Raw genomic sequence first — 12,443 nt, 5'->3', positions numbered from 1 at the left:
CGTGATCGACCATGCAAAGCATATCCGATGGTGACAATACTTTGCACACACCTCAACATAGTTGAAACAGACTTGCGTGCAAAGTGGAGCCCCCATCCGATAAGTACTTGTTTGAATAACACACCTACGGCCATGTTTTTATATGGTTGTGCATGACACTAAGGCAAAAACGGTGTTTTATGCTTGATCGACAATGCAAAGAATATCTGATGGAAACAATACCTTGCATACACCTTTAACTAGGTGGAATTGACTTACATGCAAAGTGGCATTCCCATCGCATAAGTACTTGATCGGATAACACACCTAGTAGCGTGTTTTTTTACGGATGTGCATGACACTAAGGCAAAAATGGTATTTAATGCTCGATCGACCATGCAAAGCATATCCGATGGGCACAATACTTTTCCTACACCTTAACCTAGGTGGTATTGAAATGTTCTCAAAGAGGCACACCAATCCGATAAGTACTTGGTCAGATAACATGCCTAAGGGCATGTTTTTTTGTGGATGTGCATATTACTACGGGAAAACATTGTATAATGCGTAATCGACCATGCAGAGCATATCTGATGGTGACAATACTTTGCACGCATCTCACCTAGTTGAAACAGACTTGCATGCAAACTAGAGCCCCCATCCGATAAGTACTTGTTTGATTAACACACTTAGGACTGTGTTTTTTCATGGTTGTCCATGACACTAAGCCAAAAACGGTGTTTTATGCTTGATCGACAATGCAAAGCATATCTGATGGGCACAATACTTTGCACATAACTTCAAATAGGTGTAATTGACTTACATGCAAAGTGGCACACGCATCCCATAAGTGCTTGATTGGATAACATACCTAGCAGCGTGTTTTTTTACGGATGTGCATGACACTAAAGCAAAAATAGTATTTAATGCTCAATCGACCATGCAAAGGATATCCGATGGCCACAACACTTTTGCTACACTGCAACATAGGTGGTATTGAAATGTTCTCAAAGAGGCACACCCATCCGATAAGTACTTGGTCAGATAACACACCTAAGGGCGTGTTTTTTTGCAGATGTGCATATCACTAGGGAAAAAACAGTGTATAATGCGTAATCAACCATGCAAATCATATCCGATGGTGACAATACTTTGCACGCACCTCAACATAGTTGAAGCGGACTTGCGTGCAAAGTGGAGCCCCCATCCGATAAGTACTTGTTTGATTAACACACCTAGGACTGTGTTTTTTCATGGTTGTGCATGACACTAAGGCAAAAACATTGTTTTATGCTTGATCGTCAATGCAAAGCATATTCGACGGGCACAATACTTTGCACAAACCTTCAACTAGGTGGAATTGAATTACATGCAAAGTGGCACTCCCATCCGATAAGTGCTTAATCGGATAACATACTTAGCAGCGTGTTTTTTTACGGATGTGCATGACACTAGAGTAAAAATAGTATTTAATGCTCGATCAACCATGCAAAGGATATCCGATGGGCACAACACTTTTGTATGCCTCAACCTAGGTGGTATTGGAATGTTCTCAAAGAGGCACACCCATCCGATAAGTACTTGGTTAGATAACACACCTAAGGGCGTGTTTTTTTGCAGATGTGCATATCACTAGGGAAAAAATGGTGTATAATGCGTGATCGACCATGCAAAGCATATCCGATGGTGACAATACTTTGCATGCACCTTAGTGTAGTTAAAACAGACTTGCTTGCAAATTGGAGCCCCCATCTGATAAGTACTTGTTTGAATAACACACCTACGGCCGTGTTTTTTTGCGGATGTGCATATCACTAGGGAAAAAATGGTGTATAATGCGTGATCGACCATGCAAAGCATATCCGATGGTGACAATACTTTGCACACACCTCAATGTAGTTGAAATGGACTTGCTTGCAAAGTGGAGCCCCCATCCGATAAGTACTTGTTTGAATAACACACCTACGACCGTGTGTTTATATGGTTGTGCATGACACTAAGGCAAAAACGGTGTTTTATGCTTGATCGACAATGCAAAGCATATCCGATGGGCACAATAACTTGCACACACCTTCAACTAGGTGGAATTGACTTACATGCAAAGTGGCATTCCCATCGCATAAGTACTTGATCGGATAACACACCTAGCAACGTGTTTTTTTACGGATGTGCATGACACTACGGCAAAAATGGTATTTAATGCTCGATCGACCATGCAAAGCATATCCGATGGGCACAATACTTTTCCTACACCTTAACCTAGGTGGTATTAGAATTTTCTCAAAGAGGCACACCCATCCGATAAGTACTTGGTCAGATAACATACCTAAGGGCGTGTTTTTTTGTGGATGTGCATATCACTATGGGAAAAACGTTGTATTATGCGTAATCGACCATGCAGAGCATATCCGATGGTGACAATACTTTGTACACATCTCAACCTAGTTGAAACAGACTTTCATGCAAACTAGAGGCCCCATCCGATAAGTACTCAAGGTTTGATTAACACACTTAGAACCGTGTTAGTTGATGTCCAAAGAGATGACCAAGGGAGAGCTACAACATTTACAGCAACATGGTATGAGCCAAAGGGCAGGAAGGAGAATATGGATAACAACACATTGTATACTAATTGTATAACGAAGGAGTGGGTCCCAAATGATGAAGCGGTCTCTCAAGTTTCGACGGAGACAGTCATAGTGTCTTGGCATTCAAGGGCAAAGAAATCAAAGAAGCGCATGGGATATGAGGTAGAAGGAAAAATAAAAATACCACAGCAAACTATTTTGCATATACATGAATTTTTAAGGATGCTCACCATGGAGGAAGTAGAAGGAGACAGCGCAAATGAAGAATGTCCATGATTAAAGCTTTGTATTGAAGTCCATTGAAGGATTTTATTTGGGTACTAGGCAAGAAGCCAATCCAAGACAATTATAATAAGAGTCATCACCTCCTATGTCAAATGAGAGTCAAAATATGCATTGGATGTCACCCAAGGGTCAAGGCTTGCCAAGACAATAGGGAGTTAATGCAGATGGCACCTAGCAAGGGACTATCACATTGAGCAATAAGACAATGGGGAGTCAATGCACCCAAGGGGCAAGGCTTGGCAAGACAAGTGGGAGTTAATGCAGATGGCACCTGTATTTTGCACTGGATGTCACCCAAGGGTCAAGGCTTGGCAAGACAATAGGGAGTTAATGCAGATGGCACCTGGCAAGGGACTATCACATTGAGCAATAAGACAATGGGGAGTCAATGCACCCAAGGAGCAAGGCTTGGCAAGACAAGTGGGAGTCAAATTATGCAGATGGCACCTGGCAATGGACTGTCATGACATTGAGCAATAAGACAATGGGGAGTCAAATTATGCAGATCAAATTGAGGCTCTTTAAGAGCAACAATTTAAATTGTAAACATATGTTCAATCTATATCATTTTGGATATAAAGACTCTAGCTGAGAGCAACGTCTCTCAATGTAATCATACAATAATAGCTATAATTGCTATTATACCTCTTTGGTTCAATACAAAACTTGGGTCTTATGGCATCACGTCTTTTTTTAATTTATTAAAAGTTTTAAAAATTTTGTGCATATTGCAAGTGACCATGTTATTTTCATGAAATATTTAAGTCTCCTTTCATGGATTTATAAATTTATCACGTCAAGGAAAAATGTCAAGGAAAAATATTAAAAATAATTCAATTAACAAATAACTTAGATATAGCTAGAATTTCTAATATAGGATTATTTTAAATTCTTGCATGTTGGTGCAAAAGTATAGATTGAAAAAACAATATTTTTATGTGAATATGATAGTGCCACAAAGTGAACTTTTGATTTGGGAAGAATATTTTCAGAAAGTAAAATTTTGATTTGGGAAGGATATTTAAACTTTTCATTTGGGAAGGATTTTTGGGCTTCGTCCAAAAACAACAGAAAAAGTCCAAAATTAATGAAATAGGTGTTTGAGATTTTGTACATGAGAATGTTGTTTATAAGGATTTCAATAAAAGGTAAAAAACAAATGGAGGAATGCATTAAGAACATGAAAGAGATGATTTCTCTTTTCAAATAGACCATTGTTTGAATGAGAAGCATGTAAAAATGCTACAGATATATTCAAAAACTAACTCAACAGGGTGAAACTCCACCAGAAGGTTTCTCTAAAGTAAAGAACATTTATATTTATTTTGTTTTGATTGAAGTTCTTTTTCTTGTTTACATGTCTTAATGAACTTGTTTGATTCACTCACCTTTTATTTTCCTAAGCATTTCATCGCAAAACTTTCCTCTTTCTTATGTTATGTGGTCTTGTCATTTAAAATATGTTCAAAGAGGCACATAACATAGAAGGAAAAACATGTTTTACTCACTCATTGAATTGGTGAAAATCAAAGCATGATAGGAGAAGGTTTAAGTGACATACCTTGAGCATGCACTACTACAACTTCATTATTTTTCAACGCTTACCTCCCAACATTTAGCATGCACCAGCGTGAAAACCATTGGTATAGCTCAAAGATAGGTTAAATATGTAGAGGTATAAGTGTCGATATATACCAACACTAACATAGTGTTGGTATATACCGATACTAGGGGACTTATAATGATGGCTATTTTGGTTTTTTTCCCCTTGGATGTTTTTCCCATGATGCATGGCATAATGATCCAAGGGTTTTTTGAGAGAGGAATATAAGGAAATGCCACATCAATAGTAGAGGAATGTCACCATCAACGGTTCTCAAGGGTACGTATGGGAGTAGAAATAGTCAGATGGGTGCCATACTTTTCATACACTTTACTCTTATTCACTTAAAGTCTTGTGCAAAGTATCATGCCCATCGGACACCGTTTGCATGGGCATGCATATTTTCTTATTTTCCACTGCGTCTCATATACCTGAGTATAAAAAGTATGCATCTTCTTGCTCCCATCGTATGTGCCTTTGTACAATGGATACAATACTTTGCACACTTACTCCTTAATTATATTATTCACATTAAGGCCCATGCAAAGTTTCATATCTGTTGAACACCGTTTGCATGGTTGGGCATGCTTATTTTCTTGTTTTCCACTAAGTCTCATACCCGAGTATCAATAAATATGCATCTACTTGCTCCCATCATACATGACCTAATATTATTTAATTTAAGGCCCATTCAAAGTTTCATACGGGCCATTGGACACCATTTTCATGGGTAGGCATGCTTATTTTCTTGTTTTCCACTACGTCTCACATACCTAAGTATGAAAAAATATGCATCTGCTTGTTCCCATCATATGTAACTTTGTACAATGGGCACGATACTTTTGCACATGCCTTAATATTGTTCACTTTAAGGCCTATTCAAAGTTTCATACCCCCATCGGATACCATTTGCATGGGCGGGCATGCATATTTTCTTGTTTTCCATCGAGTCTCATACATGAGTATAAAAAATTATGCATGTGATTACTCACATTGTATGTGCCTTTGTATGATGGATATGATAATATGCAAATTCCTTAAAGTCTTATTCACTTTAAGGACTGCAAAAAGTTTCATACCCATTGGATGCTATTTGCATGGGTCTGCATGGAGCAAGTAGATGCATATTTTTTTATACTCGTGGGTATGAGACTTGGTACACAACCAGAAAGATAAGCATGCCCACCCATGAAAATTATGTCCGATGGGTATGAAACTTTACACTTGACTTACAGTGAATAAGATTAAGGTGTGTGCAAAGTATCCTACCCATCATGCAAAGGCACGTACGATGGGAGCAAGTAGATGCATATTTTTTAATACTTGGGTATGAGACTTTTTCCAAGAAAATAAGCATTGCCCACCCATGTAAACGGTATTAGATGGGTATGAAACTTTGTACACGTTCTAATGTGGATAATATTAAGGTGTGTGCAAAGTATCATACCCATTTTACAAAGGCATGTACGATGGAAACAAGTACATGTGTATTTTTTGACTCTAAAGTATATGAGACCATAGACGTGGTGGAAAACAACAAAATAAGCATCATCTATGTGCCTTTGTATAGATACTATACTTTTAATGCAACTTCATCTTATTCACTTTAAGTACTGTGTTAAGTTTCATACCCTTTAGACACCATTTTCATGGGACATGGGCATGCTTATTTTCTTATTTTCCACCCAATCTCATAGCCGAGTATCAAAAAATACGCATGTGCTTGTCCCATCGTACGTGACTTTGTACGATGGGTATGATACTTTACACATGCCTTAATATTTTTTAATTTAAGTCTCGTGCAAAGTTACATGCTCATCCGATATTGTTTGCATGGTTGAACATGCATATTTTCTTGTTTTCCACACCTTTTGCATTGTTGAGCATGCATATTTTCTTATTTCTCAGCATGTGAATATGTGGCACCCCTCCTAAACAACAACTCAAGTCAAGACTCATAAAAGTTAGAAATCATGCCCAAGCATCCATCAATTTGAGAAAAGTGTCTTGTTCCATTGGTATATACCGACTTTAGATCATATTTCCATTGGTATGTTGCCAAAGCCCCTATATGTTGGTATGCTAAACCCTCTTTGTGTCAGTATATACCCTATTAGAGTCGATATATACTGACAGAAAACTGTCGATATATACCGACATCTAAGTGTTGGTATATACTGATGCTTACCTAGCACAAAAAACCCAAATCCACCTATGCTTTTCTCTCCTGTGATGCCTCATGCTTTGTTTCACTCATTTCGCCAGTTTCGTCCTCAACTGTGATAGGCGTAGGACCCTTATCTCCCTTCACTCTCGCTCCCCCCCCCTCTCTCTCTCTCTCTTTGTTGCTCTCTTCCTCTTGTTCTCTCGTTCTCTTTTCTTGTTTTCCTCTTCGTCTCTCTTCCTCTCTTCCTCTTCTTCTTCCTCTCTCTTCCTCTTCCTCTTTTCCTCTCGTCTCTCTTCCTCTCTTTTCTCTTTCTCTTTTCCTCTCTTCCTCTTCCTCTCGTTCTCTCCTTTCTCTCTTTTTCTCTTCCTCTTCCTCTCTTTCTCTTTTCCTCTCTTCCTCTCATTTTCTCTTTTCTCTCTTTTCCTCTTCCTCTTACTCGCTCTCTCTTTTCCTCTCATTCCTCATTCTCTCTTTTCTCTCCTCTCTTTCTCTTTTACTCTCTCTTATGCTCTTTCTCTCTTTTCCTCTCTTTCCTCTTCTAATCTTTCTCTTTTCTTACTTATTTCCTCTCTTCCTCTCTTACTCTCTTTTCTCTCTTTTCTCTCTTACTTTCTTTTCTCTTTTCTTACTTATTTCCTCTCCTCCAGGGATGTTTTTATCGAGGTATAGAAATATAGTATTATAATATACTGGTGAAATTTTTCATAAATTATTTTTAAAAGTTTCAAAGAATTGGTGAATTATATCCTTTGTTATAATTTTTGTTTCAAAACTTGGCTAAATATTCTAGGGAATGTAAAAAAATTTCAATTTTCACAAATATACTAAAAACTAGTTATATTGAAAACTCTGTCTTTTCCGTTTTACATAATTTCAAAATACATGAAATAGCTAGCATTTAGGATACTGTAGAGTATGCAAAACATAAAATTGTTTAAGGATAATGAATATCCTTCAAATCCAATGGGGGAAGAAAATTCTCAAAGTCTAGTTTAAATAGTCCAAAAAAGCTAATTATAGCCTTTTCTTTTACAGCTTGACTTCCAGAGTGCTAATGCTCTATCATATGAAAAGCTACTAACATCATAAGAACAAGAGTATAATCTCAAGCTAAGATCTAAGTTATCATCTAGCTTATTACGAAGCTTATTCTTCAAGTAACCGAGAGTACTAAAACACCTTTCATCCTCAACTGAGCCAAGAATAAAGGTTTGACATAAATTTGCAAGCTTGAAGTACTCAGAAATGTTATCTTGTAGGAATGTACTGCGAGAGAGCTCGTTCCAAAGCCGAACCATCAAACCTTGCATTTGAACATTTTCCATTAAATTACTTTGCTGGTGCATGACTTCTCCAAAAAGGGAAGACTGTGAATAAAGCTTTCCAAAATCCAACAAACCATTGTACTTTATATTGTCCATGTCAATGTCCCATCCAAAGTGTTTTTTGAGAGCATCCAAATGATTCTTTAGACCTGCTTTGATATTTTCATATGATCCATTGACTCAAAAATGTGGAAATATGATGGTAAATGCTTCCATTAGGTTATTTTGTGGAAACCTACTTCTAATCTCATCTACCACTGCACTTGCAACTTCATTAAGGGCATTTTTCACTGTTTGTACTTTCTTTAGAAAAGCCACTTTTTTAATGTATTATAGTCTTTTGTGTCATTTGTTTTCTCTCATCATCCTGAAAACCTGATTGTTTGCACAAAGGCAAACATATCCTTCCTGGTCACATGTTAAAAGTGAGGAATCCCCATCTAGGTCTATTAAACTTTTCCAATCTTTAAACAATTTCTCGTCTTGAAAACTCTAGCTTGACTTCTTATCGTATGCTGTTGTTATACTCAAATTAGTGAGTTTTATTGCCTTGACATATTCATTGATATAAATATCCTTCGATTGCGACATTTTACTCAACATATTCATTTTGTCTAAAAGTGGAATAACTCCACACAATCCCAATATCGAATATATGTTGGTCAGTTTATGATACAAAATATCTGCCTTTTCAACCTCTTCTTCTGCCTCCATGTGCATTAAATAGACCAAAGTCTTGTATTCATCCCATAATCTTTTCACTGGCTAAACCAAAGATATCCATCTAGTATCCACATTCTTCAAAATCTTCCTCCCTTTTGTACCCAGTGCTTCTGCAATAACATTGATTGTATCTTTTTGGACGAGTTTTGGACTCTTGCAAAAGTAAGAGTAGCTTTTTTTAACCAATGTCTTGATTCATTGTACTGATGGAAATGTGGACACAACTTTGTAAGCTAGATTTGTGTGATGAGCCATACAATGTATCCCAACACAGTAAGGAGAATATTTTGTTTCTATTTGTATAGAGACATCATTCTGACAACCTTGCAAGACTGAAGCACCATCACATGCAAAACAAACAAGTTTCTTGACCCATCTCAGACTCTGTCATGCCTCCATACTCTTTTAAAGCTTGGATCAAAATTTACACTAAGTTATTAGCATTGGATTTTGAATTAAGTTTGTGTACATGTAAAAAATATGGTTTTCTCTTATTGTTTTCTATCATGTACAAATGCATTCCCAACCACGATGTAGTATCCACAGCTGTGTACTCATCCAATGACATAGAAAAAAAGTCTGCAAGTTTTAAAGTCTCCTTTAAATCATCAATTATGACTTGGTTCATGTGGTTAGCCATATCTGTTGCGCTACTCCTTGACCAATGCATGCTTGCCAAATTAGGAACATCCAAAAATTGAAGATATGATTGGTAACCTAAGAAGTCTATTAGTGAGTGGCCTTGCTTCAATATTTGCATGATAGTTGAGAATTGCACTATCTTTTCTCTATCAACCTGATCATCGATACATTCCCAATGCTTTTTCAATGATCCTTCACTTTTATTTTTGCTAGACTCTTGTGCAAGCAAGAACTTATTGTACTCAATCTCATTTTTTAAGTGGTGGTTATTTTCCTTGTCCCATTCTTTGATCACTTTCTTTTCATTACTTGTACCTTCTACAGTCTTGTAAACCTTCCCACAATGCTTCTCAATCGTATCAATCTTCAATTGTAACCGTGCCTCCTTTTTCCTTGCCCATGTGCATATTTTACAAATGGCCCACTTTGGTGCATCCCCAGTGTCCACTTGTTCTACATCTAACCAAGGATATTTGGCTACCCAATCTTCTTTAAAATTCGTACGAATATCCCAAGCTCTCTTTCTCTTCTGCTTACTTGAAGAGTTGCAACTTTGTGATGCATTCTCAATGGCTTCTTCAGTTGGTGTTGACATTGATGATACTATTTTTGACATTTTTCCACTTTCCAATCCAGTTAAATCCACTACCTCATTATTTGTCAATGATGTGCCAGCTAATGAATTTTCAATTCCAATTGCATTCCCTTGATTACAGTTTTGTGATCCTGTCTTCCCTGCTTCCAAGACTTGAAAACTCAAATCCCTATTAAAACTATCATCGTTAAGCAGTGATCTAGGACATTGATTTCTAGCATGATGCATTGTGCCCAAAGCATGTTCAGGAGTCCCATAAATTCCTTCATGATTCATGGATGATGAACTTGAGAGTAAATTCTCTGGTGTACTTGATGTTGTAAACATGTTTATATTAGTGCTCAATGATGTAGAAGGTAATAAGAAAGATGTCATTTTTGTATTTTTCTCTAGAGCTTGAACTTTCTTCTTTCTTCCCATGATAAGTACCTATTTAAAAAATTATGTCTTTATTAGTTAAGCATAAAATAGAACATAATTTCTTTTCTCTAAACCCATGCTGAAAAAATAGCATAATAATTCTTATCCTTATAAAATTATGTGCAATTCAAGTGCATTGCAAATCAAGTATAACACATCTTTCAAGAGAAGAAATACTTTAATTTATTTTCATACAAATCTACTATATGAATACAAAATGAATACAAGTCCACCACATGAATACAACAACAAGATATTGCTAGCTTCAAAGCAACATTCATCTCATCAAGGGGCCACATTGCTAGACTTGCTTTACATCCAAAGCAACATTCAAAGGTAGACTGAGTATATTTTCTATGTTGCTAGCTTCAAAGCAACATTCATCTCATCAAGGGGCCGCATTGCTAGACTTGCATTACATCCAAAGCAACATCCAAAGGTAGACTGAGTATATTTTCTATGTTGCTAGCTTCAAAGAAACATTCATCTCATCAAGGGGCCACATTGCTAGACTTGCATTAGATCCAGTATAGGTATCCATAAGTGCTATTCTCTCTATAGAATTCTTAGTCATCATCTTTTCAAAGGCATGTTTTTTAATACACTTTAATAGTGCACTATCAGGCATGTGGCGAGACTGTTCAAAATACCCAACTGCATCTTCCCAAAACTGTATAATCTCTATAATTATCCATCCTAATGCATATATGTCTGACTGAGGGCTATACACCCTCTCCTAGAAAAACATTGAAGCTCAGGTGCAAACCACTTCTTTCGTGCATGCTCTTGCTCTTTCTTATGCTTCCTTTGTGTAAATTGTTGGTCAGTCTCTAGAGGTGTCTTCTTCATATTATTAAAAGCTTTTCTAGTCTCTGAAGAAACTAGTGCCATCCCCCAATCAATTATGCCAACTCTACATGCACCATTTGTTGTGAAATCTAACAAAATGTTACCAAGATGTAAGTCTGTATGAATCCATTGACCCTTATGTAACCTTGCTAATCCAGCAATGAGTGCATGGATAATGTGGTGCACATTTGAACTAAAGTAGTTAATTTTCTCTATTTTCTTCCTTGTGCATACATCTTCCAATGTTCCTTTTGCCCTTGCCTTCATTTCTTTGCCTCTTTTTAGGACTATGTCAACATAGCGCCTAAACTTGCCTTGCTCATATGGTAAAGTTCTCATGAAGTGCATCAAGATACCACCGTCAAAATATGGTGTGATAGTCCACAAGGGCTCTTCTGGAGTTGCTGCAATAACATGAACAAGCATAGGATGTCAAATTTGCATTTGTCCCTCCTTCCTTGCCTCTCCTGTATGATCCCCTATGTCACCCTTATATTGCTTTCCAGCATAGCATATATGCTGTAATAATCCTAGAGCACCTGTGAGTTGTACTTTGTAGACAAATCCATATGTGCCAGAACCTATCTTTTCACCAACTTGGATCTCATTTTCAGTTATTTACATCATGAAGGAAACATTGCTTATATGACTTGCCCTGATCTGTAGCTTTTAAGAATCACTACCTTGCACTTCTCGCATTTTTGCATTCAAAATCCTTGCACTTTCTTCTCCTTTTGCTACTTCCTCTGCCCTTCTGAAAGTAATTGCTGACTTTTTCTCCCAACTTATAGCTAGTATGGTTTTCACATCTGACCTTATAACCTTTGGCTTATTTTTAGCCCAGAAGAAATTCCATAAATGCATCTTTTCCTCATTAATATCATTTGCAAATGTTGGGTTCCTTGCGCATGCTTCATTAACCCGAGCCAAGACATTCCCACTGTTGCTCTCTACCCATAGCATAACATCAGTGTCCCATTTTGTGATCCCTACAAGGTGTTTCCTATTAGGATCCAGTTCTACTTGATGCCTTGTATTCAAAACAACTTTGCTCTTTAGAGTATGCAATCTAGAAGTGCTTTCAATGGTCATCTCCATCTCCTTTGTACTCATGTTATTTATCTCTGCAAGAAGCTCATCTCGAAGGACCTGATTGACATACTACTCTTGTCCTTTAGATAACTCAAAATCAATAGCCTTATGCTTAGATCCTTCCATCCCTAAACCATATGTAGGATCAAAACAAAAGAGCATTCAAAAATAGTTC

This window comes from Dipteris shenzhenensis, chromosome 21, assembly GCF_047967505.1.
Source record: "Dipteris shenzhenensis isolate YYH24624 ecotype China chromosome 21, Dip_SZ_1.0, whole genome shotgun sequence".
In the NCBI taxonomy this organism is placed as follows: domain Eukaryota; kingdom Viridiplantae; phylum Streptophyta; class Polypodiopsida; order Gleicheniales; family Dipteridaceae; genus Dipteris; species Dipteris shenzhenensis.
This window is presented reverse-complemented; position numbering follows the sequence as displayed.